Source organism: Dermacentor andersoni, chromosome 2 (genome assembly GCF_023375885.2).
Source record: "Dermacentor andersoni chromosome 2, qqDerAnde1_hic_scaffold, whole genome shotgun sequence".
Lineage (NCBI taxonomy): Eukaryota > Metazoa > Arthropoda > Arachnida > Ixodida > Ixodidae > Dermacentor > Dermacentor andersoni.
The window spans coordinates 125,137,072-125,159,267 of NC_092815.1; the positions used below are offsets into that span (position 1 = coordinate 125,137,072).

General features: G+C 50.5%; 1 protein-coding gene and 1 long non-coding RNA gene across 2 annotated transcripts in view; one reads left to right on the top strand and one right to left on the bottom strand.

Moving 5' to 3' along the window:
- The window catches only part of Khc (kinesin heavy chain), a 134,414-nt gene that overhangs the window by 1,092 nt on the left and 111,126 nt on the right, over positions 1-22,196 (top strand). The window lies entirely within an intron of this gene.
- LOC140216148 (uncharacterized) lies at positions 579-22,098 on the bottom strand. Its single transcript, XR_011892822.1, has 2 exons — positions 21,552-22,098; positions 579-702 (listed from the first exon to the last, which is right to left on the bottom strand). It is a non-coding gene; the product is annotated as an uncharacterized lncRNA (long non-coding RNA).

Sequence of the window (22,196 nt, forward strand, 5' to 3'; positions counted from 1 at the left end):
GAAAAATACATAAAATGAAATGGTTGGTAAGTTTGTGTAATCGAAATCCCCAGTGGTCTATCTTAGAAATAGTGACACCTTCACAGCGTCCGCGCCCTCAATGCAAGCAAACAAGCAGGCGGGTTTCGTATGCAGTACTGTCGCAAGCGGAGCCTCGTATTGTGTCGCGCTTGTGATCGGTGACGTGTGACGCAAGCTGAGTTGGCAACGGACAGCTCAGCTGCTCGCTGTCTTCCGATAACTCCAACTCGAGCCTCCGTTCCGCCGTGGAAACTTTCTGCTGTGTACTGGCGAGATAGCGAGGACGATAAAGGTTAACAATCTGAAATCTCTGTTGACCGAGACTTACCGGCGATAGTCTTCCCACCTTCCTCCCCCTCCCTCCAGACTGCGTAAATTCCAAAAACTGCAAATGAAGATTGTTGCTTGTATCGCAGAAGAGTTTGCACGTGAGCAATTCTTGAATGAACATATGGTATCCGTTTTCTGCTTTTCGTAATTGAAGCGAAATTGCGTAAGGCCATTAGAACACTGACGGAATCGAGTGTGAGATGCCAGATTCCACGTGTGCACTATACTTGAGATGATTGCAGCGATTTTATTATGTCCTTAAACATGTTTTGTCGAGCCTGGTGTCTACATGTCAATGTTGTCACCACGTAAATGCCGTGGAAGATATGTCGCAAGATAGCGAGATGGCTCCTGGGAAAAGAAAGCAAAACAAAAACAGCAGCAGCAGCAGCTGTTTTCATTTCTGCAGTAAGTAGTAGTAGAAATACAGTTAGGAAGTTTTCATAATCGCTAGCGCCAGCAATACGCTGTTGAATTCGAGGTGCAAAACGCATTAGAAAGTGTTTTTTGTATATGCCAGCGAATTATATACGACAGGCGAACCATCGGCGCGGTTATCCTGCGCCCTGAACCTGCAGACACTTCTATATTTCGAGGCTGGCGGTGGATAATTTAAGGTGCGAAATACGAAGAAACCTGCCTTGCCCGAATCGCCATATATATATATATATATAAACGGACTAGGGTATCATGGGTGGCATTTATAACGTCAGTGCGGAAAACGAAACTGAGCTCCCGCTTAGTAATGCCGAGACTGTCTCGCCACAGTCTAGGCAGCGGCGACTACGGTGGTGGCGTAGATCGCGAGTTCTTCCGCTTGCGTTGGTGTAACGACCGAGTTTTCGGTCAGCAAATCTTGCGCTGGCCTATGAAAGAAAGAACAGAGAAAGAATGAAAAAGATAATCATGACGCGTTTATTTTATGACTAGCTTTGGGACAACATACGTGAAGCATCGATATTTCAGTCGTTTACACATCGATTGACAACAGCGCTTTTTCTCTCTCGCAAAAAAAAAGAAAAAAAAATGCGGATACATGTTAACTCTCGACTCTTTATTTCTTCGTTGCTTCACCCTCCCTTCCCCTCGTTCTTATACGTACATATCTGCGCCGTTTTTAAAGACAGGTGGGTGACAACTCACCCTGCTATACTCTTGCGAATGTCGAAGGAGGTGAGGCGTTGACCTACTGAGCGCCGAAGAAGCCAAGTCCTTGAACTCTTAGGAAAGAAAAAGAAAGAGTACTCGTACGGCGCTAGTTGCAGAATGATTTTCGTTTTTTTTTTATTGTCAGAAATCGAAGCAAAAGATAAAAATGGCAAAAAGCCATATTGTCAGCGGTAGGCGAATTTTCCAGCTACTCTTTTGGTGGTTATTTGGCTCACTGTATTCAGAGCCGCCCATTTTCCGTGATTCATCTCGCGAAGGGCATAGCGAGGGTTTCCAACCTGATGGCTCATCACGTTATTCTGCGTGGTGCTTGCGGCTCCAGAGGTCTGCAGTATCTCTCAAAAAGTTTTCGTGACACTCGACGTCGGCAAAGCGACAGTATCTTTCATCAGTCTTCCGCGAATCGGAGAGCGAGTAGGGGAGTCTATATAATCGGGCCTGGTCGCAGGTGTAATGCCTTCGATATTTTTGGTGATGACTACACACAAATACCGACGCAAGCGACGTGGGCTATACAACCGCCTCCTTAGCTCGCTTTCTGGAGCATCGCACGCGGAGGTCCTAGGTCCGTATCCCACTGCTAGCGTTTTGACCTCCACATTATCTCATTTATTTTATTGTGGAATATCAAGCCGGGGAAAGAAAAGAAACGCAACGAAGACGTAGCCCGATGTCCATTTGCATTAGACAAACGTGTAAACTGGACCGTGCGCAGCTTTGTCTAGTCTCACTATAGCGAACCGAATTTCTCGTCTCAATATAGCGAACTGAAGCCACACGTCACTTCCTTGAGTTTGAAGCTGCTAGTGCGATTAAGCTCACTTCTCTGTCGTCTTGTTGGTGAGACGTTCGTATGCGTGAACACGACCCGACAGCGCGATGTAAGACGCCAGGATGAGAGAGTAGAGTGCAACGTTCACGTCGCGAACTCAATTGTTTGGACCGACGGCGTCGACGTGTGGTAACAGAGCGCACTAATTGAGCGTCTTTCCGTGTCCTTCGGCGACTGGCTCCGACGCGACACTCGAGCGAAAAGACCATCGTCACGATGCCGACTTGCAGTTTTCATTCAGCCCGACTAGGCGGCTCGACTTGCTCTCGTCGCGGGGTTCACCCGAACGGTCGGTATGTCTAATCGTGGACGCCGTAGTTATCTGTTGGGTGCCGTTGTAGTCCTGATAATACAGCATCTTGTGGCTAAATGACTGTGGTATTGTTACTGCGAATCGAATCGGAAGCGCTTGTCGGTTGCCCCTTCCTAATCGCATAATGGGATGCCTTATCGCAGCACATCCCTGCTTTTCCACTCAACTATAGGCAGCCTGTCAGCTGGGTTAAAGTGCGGTGATGGGGTCATGTTTGATTTGCGAGATTCTGGCGTAGACAGAATTAAGATAGGCTTTAATTTCGAAATGGCATGACTTGTAGCGGTGTAGGATTTTGCATTGTAAACACGTTAGGCGCCTTTTGTCTTAAGCGTGTTTTCAATGTTACTTTATTCTGCCCTTGTAAGAGCGAGTTTAGGCAGTCTTTAAATTGCCTTTTTTGTGGTCGTCTATTTCTGCGGAAGCGTTTGAGTGCCGCCGTGTTGTGGCTGTTAACTCTGCAGTTTTCATCTGTAACATCCAAATGCACGGTAGTGTAGTATACATTCGATTCGAATGCATGAAAGTTGTTGTACGAATGTGCTTGGTGTTTCGCAAGTCCATGTTAACTCACGAAAGTCGATTTCCTCTGACTTAAGCCTTTGGTCTATTATTTCTCTTGGCCCATAGACAATGTGTGAACAACGCACAAAAACGTCTAGTTTTATAAAGCGAATAGCTATCCTTGGCTCTTTCTGCGAAATATGTTGTGGTTGGTCGGTGGTCAGACTCGCAAGGAAGACGTTCTTTTTCTCTCTTTCCCCTCGTTCGGCTGCTCGTTCATTCTGGCTAGTCGCTTACATTGACAATCGTCGTCGATGGTTTCTGCACAATTTTTTTTAATCGACTCTCCAAATAAATTTTCTCGAGGGGCTGCTGTTGATGATTTCGCAGTCATCTTTGTTTAGACGAATCGCATGTTGCAGAGGGCACACACCCGCCCAAGTCAATTCTCGAAGCCTCTGCGCCGTGACGGGCGGTGTATATCTGTGAACTGTAGTAGTATGGAAGGAAATCCTTTAATCTCACGTGGACCTGCGCATCACTTTTGATCCGACCTCCAAACTGTACTAACACAATGTCCTTAGTAGAAGTTCATTTTTTCATCTTTTTTTTTAATGCTTGAGTAAGTTTTCAGTTTGGGTAGCTCAGGATATATATACAAATTGAAATAATTAATTACTGCACTAGTTAATTAAAAAATATATCGTAGTTTTTTGTACTAATGTACACCGTGTGGACATAAATCATCATCGTCACCGCCTGTATATCTATGTCCACTGGCACGCTGAAGGCCCTTCCCAGCGATCGCCAATTACCCCTGTGTTGCGCTAGCCGATTCCAACTTGCGCCTGCAAATTTCCTACCTAATTTCATCACCCCACCTAATTTTCTACCGACCTCGACACCGCCTCCTTACCCTTGGCGCCCATTCTGTATCTATAATAGTCCACCGGCTATCAACTCTACGCATTACGTGGTCTGCCTTAATGTTAACTAGAATGTGGGCTATCGCCCTTTGCTCCCTGATCCACATCGCTCTTGTTCCGTCTCTTAACGTTACGCCTAATATTTTTCGTTCCATCGCTCATTGCGCGGTCCTCAGCTTGTTCCCAAGCTTCTTTGTTAACCTCCGTGTTCCCCATATGTTGTTAGCACCGGCAGAATGCAGTGATTGCACACTTTTCATGAATAACAATTTCCTTCGCGTGGGAATGGTGCTTGGGCTTTGTAGAAGCGGGTAACGGGACAGACCTCCTTTCTCCGCGCGTAGTTCTGCTCGTTGAAGCAGATTGTCGGCTCATCCTTTGATCCCAAGGGTCCTCCGTGAACGCGCTCCCGTCCGGTTCACGTAAACGTAGCCACAGTGTTGTTCAGGTTCGTGGATTTTGTTTTACTGGCCATTGTCGCAAACTGCTCGAAGATTAAACCACACGAAGCCAACAGAAAGGTGAAGCCAAGGAAAGCATAGTGTTAGTCAGTTGGGGTTTTAATTAAAATGTTGAACTGATTAGGTAAAGCGAAAACAAAAGTGGATGACAGAACAACGTGCCGCCGGTGGGAGACGATCCAATATCTTCCGCATTATTCATCTGCTATGCTCTATACTGATTGAGATACGGCGATGACTGTTATCAGATGCACGTTATCTTCGCTATTTGTGTGCGCAAAATATACCGATCGTAGTCATGGCCGCCGCCGTGGCCAGGGCGGCGCTGTCTGACGCTCGATGTCGATTAAGGCACCACTGGCCTCCTTGAAGCCCTTGGGTTCAGCGGGAGCAGTGGTAAAGCAAACAGGTCCGCAATAGACATTAGTAAGAGGCGATTGGAGGATTGGTGGAAGAAAAGTAGGGAAACGACAAAAGATGGAGACGTACAAAAGCACAGTTCGCAATAGGGGATCAGAAAATTTGGACGTGGTAGTTCATAGTGTTTTTTTTTTTTCATCGGTTAACCTAGGTAGGATATTAGGCAGCATAGTAGCAAGAGCTTGGTGGCGCAAGCCACCGCCCCGTTCCAAAGGGGACGCTCATAACATCCATCCATCCATCGGGTCAGATGCTTTCCTTAAGAGGAAGCTTTAGCTCGGGCCCGACTCCGACGCGGCCTATTCAAATACATTCAAACGTTTTATTCAAACGTTTTTATGAGATAACCCCAGGACCGATTTTAATAAAATGTGTGGCATTTGAAAGAGAAAGGTAATTTGGTGCTATTCTTGTACATTGTACCAGTGCCGCTATCCCGAAGCAGGGGACAAAATTACGGCTGTAAGCTTGATAGATCATTTTGTATCACTTTGGCCTATTATCGCTTTCGGCGCGCATTTATTGGCGAATGAGCCATCGTCTTCGTTTCACGTCGCGTAGTTCTCGCTCGCATTTAGCGGACGCCCGTCACGCCGCACTCGCGTCACATCCGGCAGGCGACAGACCGCGAATGCGGATCCCGGTAACAGCAACGCTCGGGCCTCCCAGCACTGTGAACCAGTTTGCGGGTTCGCCAAGAGCACGTAATTCGGCCAGTCATTGCCTAACAGCCAGGGTGACCATCCGACGTTCACATGCGCTCTCTTTCTGCGAATTTGTTGCCAGTTACACGTGGTACAGCGTCATCATCATCATCATCATCATCATCCGTAGCTCTTCCTCTCTTCAGGGGATGCCGCTGCGATAGCAGTACTGTACAGCACATGCCTCCAGGCCCTCGTGTTTCAAGGGTTGTGGTGAGGCAGTAGTCCTGCAGCCAATTTTCGCAATGCACTTTAAGGCTTATAGTACACGTCATTAGTCATCGCCATAATCTTATTGCACGTAGATTTTACGCACTTTACAGCGACTATTTTTAGGCCCCTTTATAGAGCCACGTGACATCAACTTCGTAGAACTCATCACTCCGCTGCGGAGTCACTAACACTGGTATGGCGCCCTTTGGCCATACCTGGCCCTTGCGTCACTAAAGAAAACCACACATTCATTATCATCATCACCATCATGTCTTACCTCTTGCGCCACGAACCTTGACAGCTGTTTTACGCGTTACGCGAAACGAAAAGGATTCTTTTTTTTTTTTTTTTTGTAATCTGTAAGCTGTGTCTGCCGTCGTGGGCTGCGACGAGAGATGTGCCTGCCGTCGCTGCAGGCCGAGAGGAGTTGTCTTTGTGCAGAGGAGATTCGGCGCGTGCGGCGCCTCGTGTCGGTAAGCCACCACGCAAAGAAGCGTGGTCCAGCCCGCCCGTTTCTTTTGTCTGGATCGGTCGCAGCAGCGTGTCATCTCGGTTGCAAGAGCAGCGAGCGTTTGCGTCCTTGACACGCTGTTGTCTGTGCTGCACCTGCCGTCCGTGTGGTTGTGTTGCGTGTGACGAGCGAGAGAGAGAGGCTTTTTTGTTTGTTTTTCTACCGCGTACGCTGCCACCTCTTAGCCACCTCCACCTGCTCCTCCAGCGGCGGCGCCCTCCTCCCCCACTGCTTCCTACGGCGACAGCGCAGCAGCGGCCCTCATTTTCCAAGGCTGCATCTCTTTATTTTTCTTCTGGCTTACGTGTCTGTCTGTTGTTCCGGATGACTCACACACGGCGGCTGCCGCTTCGTCGTCGGGTCATTCGTCAAGCTGCGGCTGCAGCCCGCTCTGCCGCTGTCGCCGATCGCGGCCGATTATTCCGGCTGCGAGAAGCGGCAAAGGGCGCGCGCGCCCTGAATTAGAAAGCGAAAATGCGCTGGCCGCCGCGCCGATCGGTGCGAGAGAAAGCTTCCGCGGCTTTTCTTTCTTTTTTTCGCTGGCCGAGCTTCGAGCCGCCTCCCTTCATTATCATTTTTGTTTATACCTTATTGGTTGTCTCGCTTTTATCTTAAACGTTAGGCTGGTTCTTTGAAGTAGTTTTCGAATGCTTATTTGCTGCTGCCGTTCCGGTCCTTGGTGTTCTGTTTCTGCTTGATACTTTCCCCCCTCCTCTATCGGAGAGCTGTCGCAAGCGCTGGCTTCGACGAAGCATGAAGCGGCTCGCTATTGTCGAGACCCGCATGCGGGGGAAAGTCATTGTTTCCTCCGCCATGTACTGGGTGTCGGTCGTTTGGAAGCCGCGCTTTTTTTTTTTTTTCTCCTGCTTGTACTGTTGACAGGATGTGCACGGTCCGTTGCCCGGACATTAAGAAAGAACAGTGAGGAAGCTTAGCAGCGTGAAGGCTGCATCCCGTGCATACGTGGGCCCTATAGCGCACTCTGGCTAAGCTGGCGTGCGGCTCTGCACAATACACCACGCACTGCATTGCGCTTTCACTGGCGCACGGGCGAAGCATTTATTTGTTTTTGTTTCTTTAGTGTATTTTCCGCTCGTTCCGTGCGTAATGGCGGAGTGGCCGTCTCGACTTGTTCTCTGATGGCTAACGTCGTTGATTGTCGGATATGAAGCGCGGTATTAACGCGTAAACACGATATCGTAAAACCCACTCGGTATAATGCATGGCTGAACGAGAAGGGGAACCGAGTGGGCCTGATCCGCCGCTATGGCCATGGGTAGTGCAACGCACGGGTAATGCGGAGGTTGTGGGTTCGGCCCACCACCGGCGGCAAGTTGTTTTTTCGTCCCTTTTCCTTTATTTAACTTACCAGTTCCACACTTCAACTACAAACGACATTCTCTGTGCTTTCCTTGTCTTCATTTTATCTGTTGCCTTCGTATAGTTACGGTTTAATCTTGCTAGTTGAGCACGTACGGGGCCGCTTGACTCGGAAAAAGTCGAGCGACTCTCCCGCCGGTTTCTCGACACTTGCTTGCCGCCTTGCGTCCGTAGGAGAACTGTATCTCATTGTTCGCCTTTGCTTGGCTGTGGCGCCAAGACTAAAGCTTACTTAGAACTGCGGAGGCGTGTGCACGACTACTTTGCTCTATTCGCAGACTGGGTCATGAACATTGCTGGTTAATGGTCTGCACTTCACCCGACGCGGCGGCGTCTCGGCGTGTTCCTTCTACTTCCCCCCGTGTACCTCTCGCAGCCGCAGATGCGTTTGGTGCCTTGCTTTCCGAACCAGCGTCGCCTTTCACGTGTCAGCCATTTTGTAAACATTGACGGACAGTTGCAAGAAAGAAAGAGAGAGAGAATTCCAGACAGAGGAATCGAAAAATACCTCCTGCTACTGAAATGTTCGCGTGTGTTGCGCGCTCGTGTGCGCTCACTTCGAAATTTCATCTTTGCGGGAACGTATCAACCGCACCCCGACCACTTCAATGGCGTAGAGCATTTGAAACAACGCGAATGCGAATAGTGCGTGTAAACGAGACTTTCGAACAGCGCTTTGAACAGGAAATCGGGTCACCGACCAAGTCAATTCGATGGGGGCGAAATGCGAAAATACCCGTGTACTTAGATTTAGGTGCACGTTAAAGAACCCCAGGTGGTCCAAATTTGCGGAGTACCCCCTACGGCGTGCCTCATAATCAGATCGTGATTTTGGCACGTAAAACCCCATAATTTAATTTTAAACCGCCCAAGTCAGAATGAACGTTTTTCATGTTGCGAGTTCTCTACGGAACCCTCGCTCACAATCACGTCTTCATCTGCGGAACCCCTACTCACGAGATTGCGAACAAGAACACTACGAAGGGGCGTTCGGCTGTTGTGCGCACGAAGTCGCGTGTTCGAATCCCGGGTGCGACGACCCCCTTCTCATATGGGGGGGGGGGGGGGGCATGTGCAAAAGCACCGCACCTTGGGTGCATATTAAAGAACGTGTTGTTCGAACTAATTTCGGTGCCCTTCACTACGTCTCTCGTAGCCCTTCCATTGCGTTGACGTAAAACCCAATTAATCGATGAATGAATGAATCAATCAATCAATCAATCAATCAATGAAAGCTCGTGAACGAGGGTGTTGTAGTTAATTCGAAGTGTCAAAACTTTCGTATTGACAATTGGTCAGTGACCCAATTTTCCACTCGACGTGCTTTTACCTGACTACACGGAATTCCATCTCTCCTGGATATATCAACGCCTCTAGACTTGAGGCAGACATGTGTGACACGAATCCTTGACTGGCGCAGAAGCGAGTTCTCAGTTCCCGGATTGTCGCATCGGCGTGTCCTTTCGGCAGCATATTGCATCATCGATAGCGAATGTGTTGTAGCACAGACCGCTAAATTATCAATTTGCATCGGTGGCAGTTCATAATATATGCCCTTTCAGTGCATTGTCGACGGTGTATATACGTATCGATCACGTATTCTCGTAGGCTTATATTTCTGTTGCATATTGTTGCGCGCCTTTTGAAACTTTGCACTTATATTCGTAATTAAAACAGTTTTGTTCTTCGGCTAAAAAAAAAAAAAAAAGGTCATATACTTTGACGCCAATCTGTCAGGAGGCTCCGTGGCCTCTTCTTCCGAACGAACGTACTTTGGGAGGCTTTTTAAATTGTTAATATACGCGTATACCTGATATATAGTCTGAAACGCCAAGCAGATTTTGGGTTCTTTTGTACGCAGACTGCTTGCGTCCCCTATTCTAACGCGCTGTGTTAAGCGAACTGAGGTGATCCAAATAATCTCCCGTTCGAGCTTCCGGCGTTGGTAACGCGTTTACCGCATAGCTGGCATTTCGGCGACAGCGTCCTGTCGGCGCTCTCGCGATAAGGAGATAAGACGAATCTCCCTTTGCATGCACACCGCACCGTCTATGTGCCGCACCACTGTGACGCATGGCGTCGACCTACGTCCCCGGATGCCGTCACCGAATGCCCCTCTGTTTTATCTCGCCCCGTGGGTATGTCCTCGCCGTGGCAGTGCTCGCACCGAACACTGGCACCTAGGGTCGAGACACGCGCCGTATTTTTCGTTTAATTCTTTTATGGCCTAAATATAGGTAAAAACCGTATTGCGTACGTAATTGGGTTGTATTGCTGCTTCGGTTTGAGGGGACGTTAACGAGAAATACCAGTTCATATACGCCTGCCTCGCGCGCGCAACAGGTGACTATTTTAGCGTATAGCTTAACCATCCTACCAATGCCTGTAGAGGTAAATTTATAGAAAAGTTTTTTTTTTTTAGTTGTATGAAATATCATCTCTACCATTGTTCTGGCACCGCTAAATTTAAATTAAATTGCTGGGTATTACGTGCCAGAACCACGATATATGATTATGAAGCCTTGACCACCTGAGGGTTTAACCATCTGAGGGTTTTCTAACGGGCGCCCAATGCGCGGTACACGGGCGTTTTCTTTCTTTCTTTTTTTTTTGCATTTTTCTCCCATCGAAATGCGACCGCCGCGACCAGTATTTGATTGCACGCTGTCGGGCTTGACAGCTCAACGCCATAGCCACCACGCCACTGCTGCGGGTGTTTTGCCTCCTTTCGATTGTTAAAAAGAAAACGCTGTCTACACAGGCACCGCGAAATGCGTTCTGTATAGGCAAGGGAGTCGACAGCGAGTAGCATTGGCAGCAGAACGTATTGAGTGAACGCAACTTTGAAAACGTTGCTTAGTACAGTATACGATAACGTCTAGCGCAGGATAACTCTAGCTGGAATGACGGGTAACCCAATTTTTTGAGCTATTTCATTGCATAACACATTGCCTCTTACGAAATCGTCTCCGTTACGTCTTTTCGACTTTGACCAATTGCGTTGACCTGCGATGCAGTAGCCGAAATTCCGGAACGGAAGCCGAACGCCACGTTCCCTAGCCAAGTGCCAGCAGTAAAAGGGAGCCGCATTTTCTGCTGTGTTTAATTGTGCGTGCCGATTCGTTCGTGCGTTTTTGTTGACGCCGAAGGAAACGCACCACGCCCTCCGCGCACGCCCAGCAGACCACGTGGAAGACGGATGAGCTCATACGTAATCACCTGGGGTGTAATGATCTTCGCTCAGCTTCATTAACGCAGGCTACGCGTGGCTATTTCTCGGTTTGCCCCGCCGCTTGCTCTTTCTTTCTTTCTTTCTTTCTTTTTTTCTTTCTTTATCTCTTTCTTTGTGCACCGGGTAACTTGTAATGGACTCTTCCAGCAGTATTTGCAGGCTTGTTGGCGTGGAGGTGCAGCAGTATACACTGTGATTGGACATCTTGCTACAAGTGCGTGTTGCGCGCGCGGAAACCTTTTACAGACGTGCGCCGCTGAACAGCAAGAAAAGAAAGGAAGTGAAAAAGACGGTTGCGGAGAAGTTACTGTCAATAAGGAGCTGCCGTTACCGCTATGCATGCTTTCGCGGGTTCGTTCTGCAGGCGGCGCTTTGAATGAATGGGTCTCATTGACCATGAATTCCGTGCCCCTTGACTCAAGATTGCCGCTTCGCCATTGACCTTGAATACAGCGCTCGTGCGCGCCGCTTGGTCCTTGCCTCGTTGCCGTGGGTAGTGTCGTACACTTAAAAGCGGCACCGGCCTCGCTCTTCGTAAACGGTATATTTGCGATCCGCCAGGACGCAAGCTAAGGAGAGCGTTGCAAGTGATTAAAGGCGGTCTGAGCTCGTAAGTGTCGGCGTGCACGTGCTGCTTCGGCGGGGCGCTTGCGATGGGAGGCTATGGTCCCTAGAATGTTGGCAGTATTCTGGGGACCAAGCGAGGCTTATACGCGTGCTAACAGACTGTAGGGGAGTGTGACCCCGGCTGTAATCGACGCATAAGACTGCTAGCTTTAGTTCAGGTGAAAAAAAAAAAAATTCCGTTTGGAGGGTTGGTATAGTCGTCGTAAGGAGAGTCCGCTGTACCCTTTAGAATGAGTCACACGCCGACACGATTGAGCTTGCGGGACCATCGCGACGACAACATAGGGCGATGCGTGAAAATTACCCCCCTTTCTTTAGACATTACAAGGGGAAAGGATGCAAGCGACTGCATTAAACCTCGGTCCTTAGCTCGGCTTTTTCGCATTTCGTTGTTGGCAGCTAAACGAGCGCACGTGTTCGTCGCCTTTTGTCTCGGCTCTCGCTTGCTCCTGGCTCGTCATGGTGCCGCTCCCCTCCCCCCCCCCCCTCGCACATGACGGCGAGAACGTTGAACCGACGCCGGCATGAAGGCCTACGCAGATTGTTCACTGTTTGTAACTGCATGAACAGGTTGATTGCTACGATTAAGGGCGGTGACTCAGCGTCCAGGAGCGCCGAGCGTCTGAAGCTTGGCACCGCCAACAGGTGCGTGGCGTTTGCTGGAAATAGAAGGGGAACTTTTGGGGGACGGTTGGTGGCGCGAATCTTTTTTGGTGGTGATGCTATTCTGGACCCTGTCGAATTCCGCCATATTGTAGAATTCGCCATCTTGTCAGCTGTGATTGGTTCGCAGGGCTACTACGATCTCTCTGATTGGCTCAAAACGCCGACATGGTGGAATTCGGCAATATGGCGGCATTAGACGGTGTGCAGAATAGATTCCCCTGGTGTAGATAAGAGCGGAAAAAAGCGAAGGTAGCGATGTAGATTATCTCTCATTTGCTTTAAGCGCAAGTGCGTTACGAAGTGACTTCGTTCTTCTTGTCCATGTGTCCGCGGCACGCCTCATTATGGTTCAGGCTTTCCACATCTGAATCGTGCACTCTCATAAAAAAAAATCTTATTCGTCCGAATGCGTCGATTTGTTTCTTCGTTGGCTGAGGTGATTAACTTGCTTGCACTTAGTCGTTATCCGCTACTTGGAGAAGCTGCAGCTGTGTAATTGAAGGCGAAGCCTTTGCGATAGCTTTTGCTTCGGGTCGTTATACACTTTAGTGGTGCTCTCTTACGTTGTCCTCTCTCTGCGATAAGGTTACCACGTTTTTGAGCTACAAATGTACTTCGATATATCTAAAGCACCTCTGAGATGTCGACAGCCGTTCTCGAAAAGCAGCAGCCGATATTTCTTTGCGTCGCCTAAATACTGTCGTGCAGCGGACTGGCTGCCGGCCGCCGCTCTCTCCCCCGTTCCCCCCTCCTCCCTCCTCCTCGTGGCGGCTGCTCGAGAGGGCTCTGGTTACGGAGAGGAGGAGGACATTTATTTGCCTTCCACGCCAGCGCTCGCGCCGTTGGAGGAAGCGCACACATGACTGTTCGCCACCCATATACTGCTACTACATATGTGCTCGTTACCGGCCTTGTTCTCTTACGCAACGAAACAAGAAACGCTGCTAAAATATCCTCACTGCAACAGTTTTACGCCTTCGAGGGCATCATTCCTTTACGAGAAGCCTACGGCTATTCGCTTGGCAAATATGGTCAATGGTTTCCGCACTATCTTTTTACGCTGCTGCGCGCTCACTTGTGTGTGTGTGTGTGTGTGTGTGCATAACCGGGGTAACCGAACTATCTCTTTTCTAACCTCCCCGCCTTTCGTAATTTTCCTATGCCTCTTCTGCTAGCGCGGCGACGTTGTGCACGTCGACACTGCGCAGTATTCAGCGTCATTCATTTTAAATTAAAGCGCAACTAGACCGCCCCTTGCGCGATTGCGTTTTCCTGCCCCCTCTCCTCGCCGTTCTGGCCCGTGGCTTGATGGCAAGAGCGTTTCCGCCGGAGAAAAGTGCCCCCCACCACTCCTCGGAAATGAATGACGCGCGAGCGCGCTGGTTATTTTTGTCTTGGCGAGTATGCATCCTTTTCCTTATCTATTTCCTAACTGTGACGCAATTGACCCGCGCAGTGGGGGTGAACGAATTGGTGGGACACTAAAAGGGAGGGAGGGAGGGAGGGGGGGGGCACTACGTGCGCGCTGTGTCTATTTCTGGATCCCCCGCGTCATCACGATGACGGGGACAAAAAGGATGTAGTAGGAAGGGAGGAGAGAGCTAGTGGATGGACGTATGATGTCGCGGACACGGGCTAATCCATTTTATTTGTTCTGTTGCCGTGTGCTCCAGTCCGCCGTATAGTTTACAGCTTGCTGGGATAAACGGGCTGCCCTCTCTCTCTCCCCTTGTACATATTTGCGCCGCCTATTTAGGTCGGCGCAAATCGGAAGCCTCGCTCACGCGCCGCTTTCGCGTTGTTCGACGGTCGATCGTTAAGCCTGACGCGCGTGCCCGCTATGTTCAAGGTTTAGAGGAGCTGTGTATTCCGTTTCAGACGCAGTTCGCTGAAGGGCGCGCTCTTATACTTACTGCGTTCTTGGCATCGAAACAGAAACGTTGGAATCTTTTAAAAACTATTTCTTTGCGTCCACAACTGGGTGGACTGCGCGCGCCTGAACTTCCGAAAAACTATTTCAGGGGCACGAACGCCGTAGACTATTTTACGTACAGTATAGTTTCATAAGTTTGTTTGATACGGAGCCCGGTACTTGAACGGCCTGTAAGTTTAACGATGTATTTCTTTTCGTATTCGAGAAACAAACTCTGATTCATTGATTGATATGTTCGCTTTTGTTGTCTGGACATGCGGATACTTCAGATAATAAACTAAGATAAAAATCCAGGCAAGAAAGCGATGTAACTCGTCGGTTAGATTTATTACTTACTTTTAAGCTAAACCGTGGAGTACAATTAAAAATGGCGATTGCGATTTCTACAGACAGATGAAGTCATTCCACAACGCATCGGAAAGAAATTCTCTGACTGACGCCGGTTAAGTATTCCGTCACAGTGTCCTAGGAAGAAGTGCGGCCATCATCGGAACGTTGCACGTCGCGTGCTTCCTTCCTTATTGCGTCGTCACCGTTCGCATGTATGATTTATTAAGGAAGTTATGTTTGTCGTTGCGAGGAAAGCGTAGGCACTTTATTGCGTGAATAGCGTGACTTGATGACGCACTATGTAGCCATGCCTAGTCGCTGACATCCGGAACAAAAGCGTATGTCTTCTTTTCTTTTTCTTTTTTCATCGTGCGCGGGGCTGCCTAGTATACGCAGTGTCGCACTCCCGGTACCTCACCGCTATGACTATGTTGAGATGTCGGAAGGCTGTCCGCAACGTCGTGTTCTACGCATAAGGAAAGCTGTCGTCACTACATAGTAAACAGCGCAAAACCGAGTCTATAGAAATTAACAACACTTCGTTGGTCCGTGCTTGCGCTTTGGCCCTATTATGTCGTCATACCAACAAGCCTGGCTAATAACCATTTTTCAAGGCCTTCTCACTGCACGCGCGTGCGAACCCCCGTCCCCCACAGAAACTTGTATACCAGGATACCTGTCATAACACGCGACAACACCCGCCTGGTCGTGTGTTCACCGGGGGAGGTGGAGAACAAACTCCCCCGGTCATGTTCGAGCCCGCTTCCCCCCTCCCTAAAAAAGATGTTGACTGCGCCACTGCTGGTCATAAGTACATATTGTTACTCTTCTTTGAGTAGCACGTAGCAATATTTCTTTTTTCATTTTGCAAAAAAAGAAAAAGAAAATAGGTTTTACGTAAACGGCAAGGCGTCAATGCAAACGTTGTGGAGGATATCGAGAAATAACCGATATTCCGAGATCCCTTTCTCATACGACGTAAGAAAGGCCGCGAAATTTGTCATCGGAGCGTCCGCCCGCGTTGTCACGTGATGAAATACCGGATACTTTTGTTCGCCACGTATTCTTTGGTCAACCTTGTGGGCACCGCTGCCAATGTGAAGGAACCACGGGTGGCTGTATTTCTGTTGCCCGCAATCGCCCTATACGACAACAGCATCGTTTCGAGCATCATTGCGAGGCTGTGTAGGCCAACTAATAGCAGTGGCTGTGGCAGCCTTGCAGGTCGAATGACGCCGTGCTACGGTCGTTACGAGCATCTCGATGCTCCGCGTGAAATTGATGCGCGACGTAATTAGTTGAGACATAGCCGTATCGTCTCCATCTGACCGCGAGCCACCAGGTTGCTCAGCCGAAAGCGGTTGTTGCGGCACGAGATAATGAGACCTTCAGCGCACACCGCCTTTCTCAGGTTACTGTCAATAAGTGGTCGTTTCTTTCTCTCTCTCTCTCTCTCAGTATAGGGCGAGAAGTGTCATTCATATTCGCATTATCATCAGTTGGTTTGTTCATATAAGAAAAAAGAAAAAAAGGAGGGGGGCATGTCGATTTGGCACAAAGCGTGCGTCTCTCCCGGCTACCGTTCATCCTGGGTGGCCAAGTCAAAGCTTCCAACTCCAATTTCCGCATTGCTTTTGTTTAAATTATTAAATTATATTTAGTGATCACGATAATCCCTCTTCCGCCTGCAGCCAGTTGACCCGTGTTCCGTTTAATGCTTCTCCAATTCCCATTGTAAGTTGTACCGACCCCTTTCTACGCCCGTTCGACACGAAGAGTATAATAACGTAGGCCGGACAGATAATGCACCTCAGGCCGACCTCCTCGACCTTTCCTCTTTGACTATCCCGCATGTGTGCATGTTTGCGCCGTTTCGCTCGGGACCGGCGATAAGAACGAGGCGAAACGCTAATTACAGTGCACACAGGCTCCAGTAAAATGAAGCCCCCCCCCCCCCCCCCCAGCGGAGAGCGATCGTTCCGCCCTCCCTCGATCGTCGAAGCAGGGTCGGGTTGAAGCATTGTAGAACGGGTGCGGGCGAAAGGTCAGCGCTGCGTCGTCGTCTTCTGCCGGGAGAGAAGCCGAATCAGACTCGCACGTGCAGCGCGCCTCGTCGTTATCTAGCTCGCGGCTTCCTGACCCGAGACGCGGCGCCTTCGTTGCCTGCTCGTGTATACCGTATGATACGATCTGTATCTTTTTTCTTTTTTTTTCTTGTGGACAGGACGTCGTCTACATAGCGGCGCCGGCCTGGAAGACGAACGCGCACTGCGCATCCCCCAAGAAGAGCGCGCACGCCTTTGTATAGCGCGGCCCGGGGAGCGTTGAAACAGAGATAAGCCCTGTCTGGTCTCGTCTGGTTAGGTCATTCACGGTCAGAGGCGTGTACGTTGTGGTCTCCTTGCCGCGCTGTTTTGATGATCCCTCGCCGAGGTGAGCCTTTCGGCGGCGTCCTTCCTTCGGCGCGCCGCTGTATCGTGGCCCGGCCACGAGCCGCAGCGCCGACGAGAAGCGAGCTCCCGTCGCCGTCGTTGTGAGTTAACCCACATTCGGAGCGTATCTGGAGCGTTCCGCGGCAAAACAGAAAGGGCTTGCATGAATGCATGCAGGATTCGCATGTTTGTTTCTTTTATTTACTTCTTTTTTCCTCTCCTAAAGCGCGGCCCCCCTACTTCGTCACTGCCCCCGTCGTCCCCCAAGCACACCTCCGCACCGCTCGACGGCCACGGCGTGTAGCTGCTGCCGTGGCGCGGTATATAATATCGTGCCATTGTTGCACCCGCAGACCTTCTTCGTCTCTACCCGTTCGGTCTCGCTACACAGCACCACCTAGAACTTGGTCTGTAGGTGGTGTGTTGCTCTACCCCTCCGCCCTCTATCTTTTTTTTCTTTTCTTCTGTTTGACCTTTCTTCTCGCCTTGTGTGCCTGACAGGCGACACGCAGCGTTTCTTCCTCGTGCTGCTCCTTTTCGCGCTGCTTCTGCTTCGTCTCACATCCAGGGCGGACAGTTAATCCCGCTTGTCGTGAGCAGATTTAGGCCTGCCGTCTTCTCAAGATCTTCTAGCATTGTCCTAGTTACGTTCGTTGTAACTCTATGTGTATAGTCGTCATTGTGTAATATTATTTCTGTGTGTATCGTTGTCTTTATGTGGATTTAGTGAATTGATATACACTACATAGTATATCGCCGTGCTTCTGTAGCATTGATTTGGCGTATATTCTAGTACTTTGCGTCCGTTCGCTCGATATGTTTGGCCATCATTTCGTGTGAGCACGCACCATCCTTTGCAGGGAAGTCAAATGTTTGTCAGGGGGACGCGGAACGGTATGCTTCTCCCATTCATTGTTAGGATCATTGATGGGGCCCGAATTTAAATGGTTGAACCATGATCTTAAACATCCCCGGATGTTTTCTCTACTTAGTACAAGGTTGACACATGTTGTTGCTTCAATACAAATACTAGATAGCTGTAGGTGCATCCTTCTTCTTTCTTTTTGAACTGCCATTATTACCGTGTTATGACGTATTATTAATGTAACAGGCCTTTAACTTGACTCGGGTCACCTTCTTTGTTTCTTTTGGACAAGGCGCATCTCCGATTTCGGCTTCTTTTGCAACGGCTACAGCTTCTTGTCTATGCTTCACCCGACTTTTCTTTTATTTCAGCTTGCACCATGTCGCGGGACAGTACTGGCGAAATAATTTTCCCCCATTTTCTCATATCCCCTTCGTCCTTCCTCCCGTTGTGACCGATATGACCACACCGATACCTGTACCTCACCGCGTAGTTTCTTAATGAACTTGATAAACGCATACACCTCTACCCTGCTTTCTCCGTCCAGTGTGGATATACCACGGCGGGCTACGTCGTATCGCATCGCGTTGCGGCCCTCTCTCCACGAGGCGACGAACGGGACCACTTTCATTGCTCTTCAATTCCACGACTTCTTGCCGCTATGCGATTCGGGGTGTAGCGAGAAAAGAAACGCGCGGCCAATGCTACTGGAGCCCATCGAACAGTTTGTTGCGGGACAAACTACCGTTGCTCTCCAGTGTAATTTGTTCGTACGTTCCTTTTTCATTGTGTGGCGCCCTATACGGGAATGTACGATTCTCCGCCACACGCAAGGCGTCGCACGTTACTCGCCCGACCGCTCGTCGTCACCTGCTCTATAGCGCGGCACTAACGGGCACCACGCCGATGACGCGGCACACGTGGCGGCACCATGGTAGCCTCGCTTCACCTATATACCTGGTTCCTCCCCCCCACCCCTCCTCTTTCTCGTTTCGACCAGGCGCGCCTCTGCGCGCATGAGGTTTCGGTCGCACGTCTCCTTTGTGTTGCAAATGGACGGACGGACGGTCGGACCGCCTTCCGCTTCTCCGTGCGTGCGCTTATCGCTGTGCGGGGTATTTTTGGAAGGGTATTTAAAAGGAACCGGCGAGAGCTAACTGCGACTGTGCGTTTGCGCGCGTTTGTGTGCGTACTGTACGTGCCTTGGCTGCTCGCGCGTCCCGCTGCTTGACTTTTGTGTGGCTGCTGTGCATCCTTCCCATTCTCTATTTTTCCCCGTCCTGTCCGCCGTGGTTGTTGCGGGCTTGAGTGACAGGTATAAAAATTGCCCCCCGAGATGAGTTTCCTAAACGGCGCGCCTGCTTGCAGGTGGTAGAGAGAGAGAGAGAGAGAGAGAGAGAGAGAGAGAGAGAGAGAGAGAGAGAGAGAGCGTTTTCGTCCCGCAAAGCGGCATTTTGTTTATGGCACCTTCGACTTGGCGCTCCGGCAGCGCTGTACATACAACATCGATTAAGGCAACTTGTCGGTCGATAGTAAGCGGTCGTGAATAGCGATAATTAGCTTGAGCCACGTTAGACACATCGCAGATCGGCCCTTTTCAATAAGCGCTATCGCGGCTGAGGTTTTGAAAGCCATGTCGGTTAGAGGAACCTCTAATCGACAGTGAATAATGGACATTGATTTGGCACCCACATAGAATGACCCGCTCTCCTTCGGCTTTGTAACTTGCTCTTTATCGCCCTTATAACGAATGCGACCAAGTTATACGGGAGTACCTTTTACTGACCATTGGGAGCGCATGTGTCACGCACATATCCTCGTACTATAGTAAAGCTGATTTGCTCCCTTACGCGACCTTTGTAGCGCCGACCTTATCGTTCTGAAATCGAGCGGTCGAGAGGGCCATTAATCGGCCTGCGTAGTCCGAAAATGTCGATGCCCCCCCCCCCCCCCCCCCCCCCCCAAAGGATATAGCACCGGAGCTCGAATCGCTCGTGTCAAAATAGTGGGGCGAAATGCCATGCATACACATTCGGCCGCTGCACTGGAACCTCAGTTCTGCGATTAGCAACAGAAAATCGAATTGTCACGAATTGGAGCTCTGATGTCGATCTCGAATGCGCCGATCCAAAACCGGCGCATGCGAGAAGCCCCGCGTCTGTATAAATTTCGCCGTTGTTTTGACGCTTCAGGAGACGCGCGTTCGGGTGTATAGACAAAGGCCATTTGGTTTTCTCCCTCTTCGGCCGGTAAGGTGTCGAAAGAAGAAGAAGAAACTTTAATAAAGAATGGTCCGGCAGAAATGTTTTTCGAAATCCATGCATCATTAGCGCTTGTAACCGGCGCAGAACCCTTTTGTTCTCGGGGCCCGCGAATGCTTCTTCACTCGCCGCGGTCCTTTGTTGTTCCTTTCTTTCTCCCGCGCATTCCATCTGGCCCACACCTTGAGCACTGCATGCGTGCGGCTCCACACCTTGCGCGCCTGTTGTATCCCCTTTCTTCGCGGTCCGGATGGCTACGTCACGCTGCACTGCGAGTCCGTTCGTTCTGAACTTGGCTGCGCGGCGGCAGCGGTCAGCTGGCCGTCTCCTCTCCGGCGCCTGTCTGCCGTCGACTTTGACGGGTCTTCCTCCGACTGCTTGCTTTGCTTTTGCCCGCGACGGGTGATGCAGTGTCGGCCGCACGCTGTTCTTCGCGCACATGCACCTGTGTGTGGGCTCGGTCCCGCGTGCGGCCGCTTTGCGGCGTCACTCGGTATGCACGCTGCTAATTATAGACGCTGTGTAGCGCCCCTTTGTGTACGGGATGCGCGGTTCTGCGCTCGCCTTTTAAAGTGTGGAACGAGTTTCGTGACCCAGGAAGGGGAATGGAGGAGGAGGGTTCTCGTAAGTATGCGCGCAGGCCTACAACCGAGTTCGACGGGACATGATTGCTCAGCGCAGACCGTGGCAACGTCTCGTCATTCCACATCGCACGTGTATACTGGGGCGCTTATACGTTTTACCGAATTTGTCAAAGGAGAAGAAAGTAAACATCTTCTAGGGATCTTTACAAATAGGGAACAAGTTGGAGGACGCTATCGATACAGTTTCCTACAGCGGGTGCAACCTAAGGGTCGCGCTATACTGGTCTCACGATCGTGCAGACTCGCTGCATGCACAGTCCGTCTGTCAGTGGGGTTAATCCTTGTTTCGCAACGCGCGCGTTTCTGCCGAGTGCGGTGTACGCAGCGCACAAACGCGCTCGACGAGCACAGCCGGGCCTCACTTTTGCCCTAGCCGACAGCGCTTATTGTTGCTGCAACAAACGCGCGCGGTGGTCCCCTGCCTGCTCCTCCAGCCCATTGTTTAGCACTGGCAGTGGCGCGCGTACGCCTTTCACCGTCGACTCGGCGCGCGCCGCGCACTGGGCGTTTCGCTAATTTGGCGCTCGCGTCGTGGCAGCCGCATCCTTCTTCCGAGTGCATATAGCTCGCGTCTGTCGCTAAATAGCCAGCGGACCGCGCTGGGAACTCGGCATGAACTTCCGCCAACCACGCGCTGTATTATTGTTCTAGCGCGTGCCTTCTTCCACGGGAAGCACTGTTACGTGATGCCTTGCCCCTTCCTCGGCAAGCCTTTCCTCGGCCGCTCGCTGAGATGCATGCATGCATGCGAGGAGGAGCGGTGCGCGCGCACTGACCTTGGCCGGTGTCCCAGCGGCTGCACGATTGCGCGCCTGCGGTCGTCGCCGAGCCGGGGCCCCTTTCTCGCTTGTTTGTTTCTCTCGCCGCGGTCGAGGAGCCCTGCTGCTGCTGCTTCTGTCAGCGGGTTGTTTTCTCGCAGCTTTCATCTCGCCGTTGGCGTATAGATAGTCACGGTATGGCAGAAAGCGCGTTATTGAGGCCGCGAGGCTACTCGAGGCGCGCGCTCCGGCCTGTCGCACTGCGCTGAGCAGCGCCTACTTCTCCGAGATGCGCGCTGCAGCTGGCGCTGTCTGGCTTCGTCGATGGAGTGTTTACTTTTTTTTCGCGAAAAGGAAGCGGGCGTCGTGCTCTACCAAGAGCCTGTACGCCAGACGCTACGTGGGGGATCAGACTGCGCATGCACTAAACGTAAGGGGAGTACGTGCTCTCAAGGGGGTTGTAGGCCTTGCGTGGTTCTCTGGCGAGATCTCGGTTCTGTAGAGAGCAAACAAACGAGATGGCCACGGACAGCAGCAGGAATATGACTTAAAAGTGGCAGCTGGATACAAATATCGGGTAAATTTCGCGTTTGCACTGAATTTAGAGCTAAGCTCTTTGTCCGTGTAAGGAACTTTAATCCAGTCGGGTACCCTGTGCAGCGG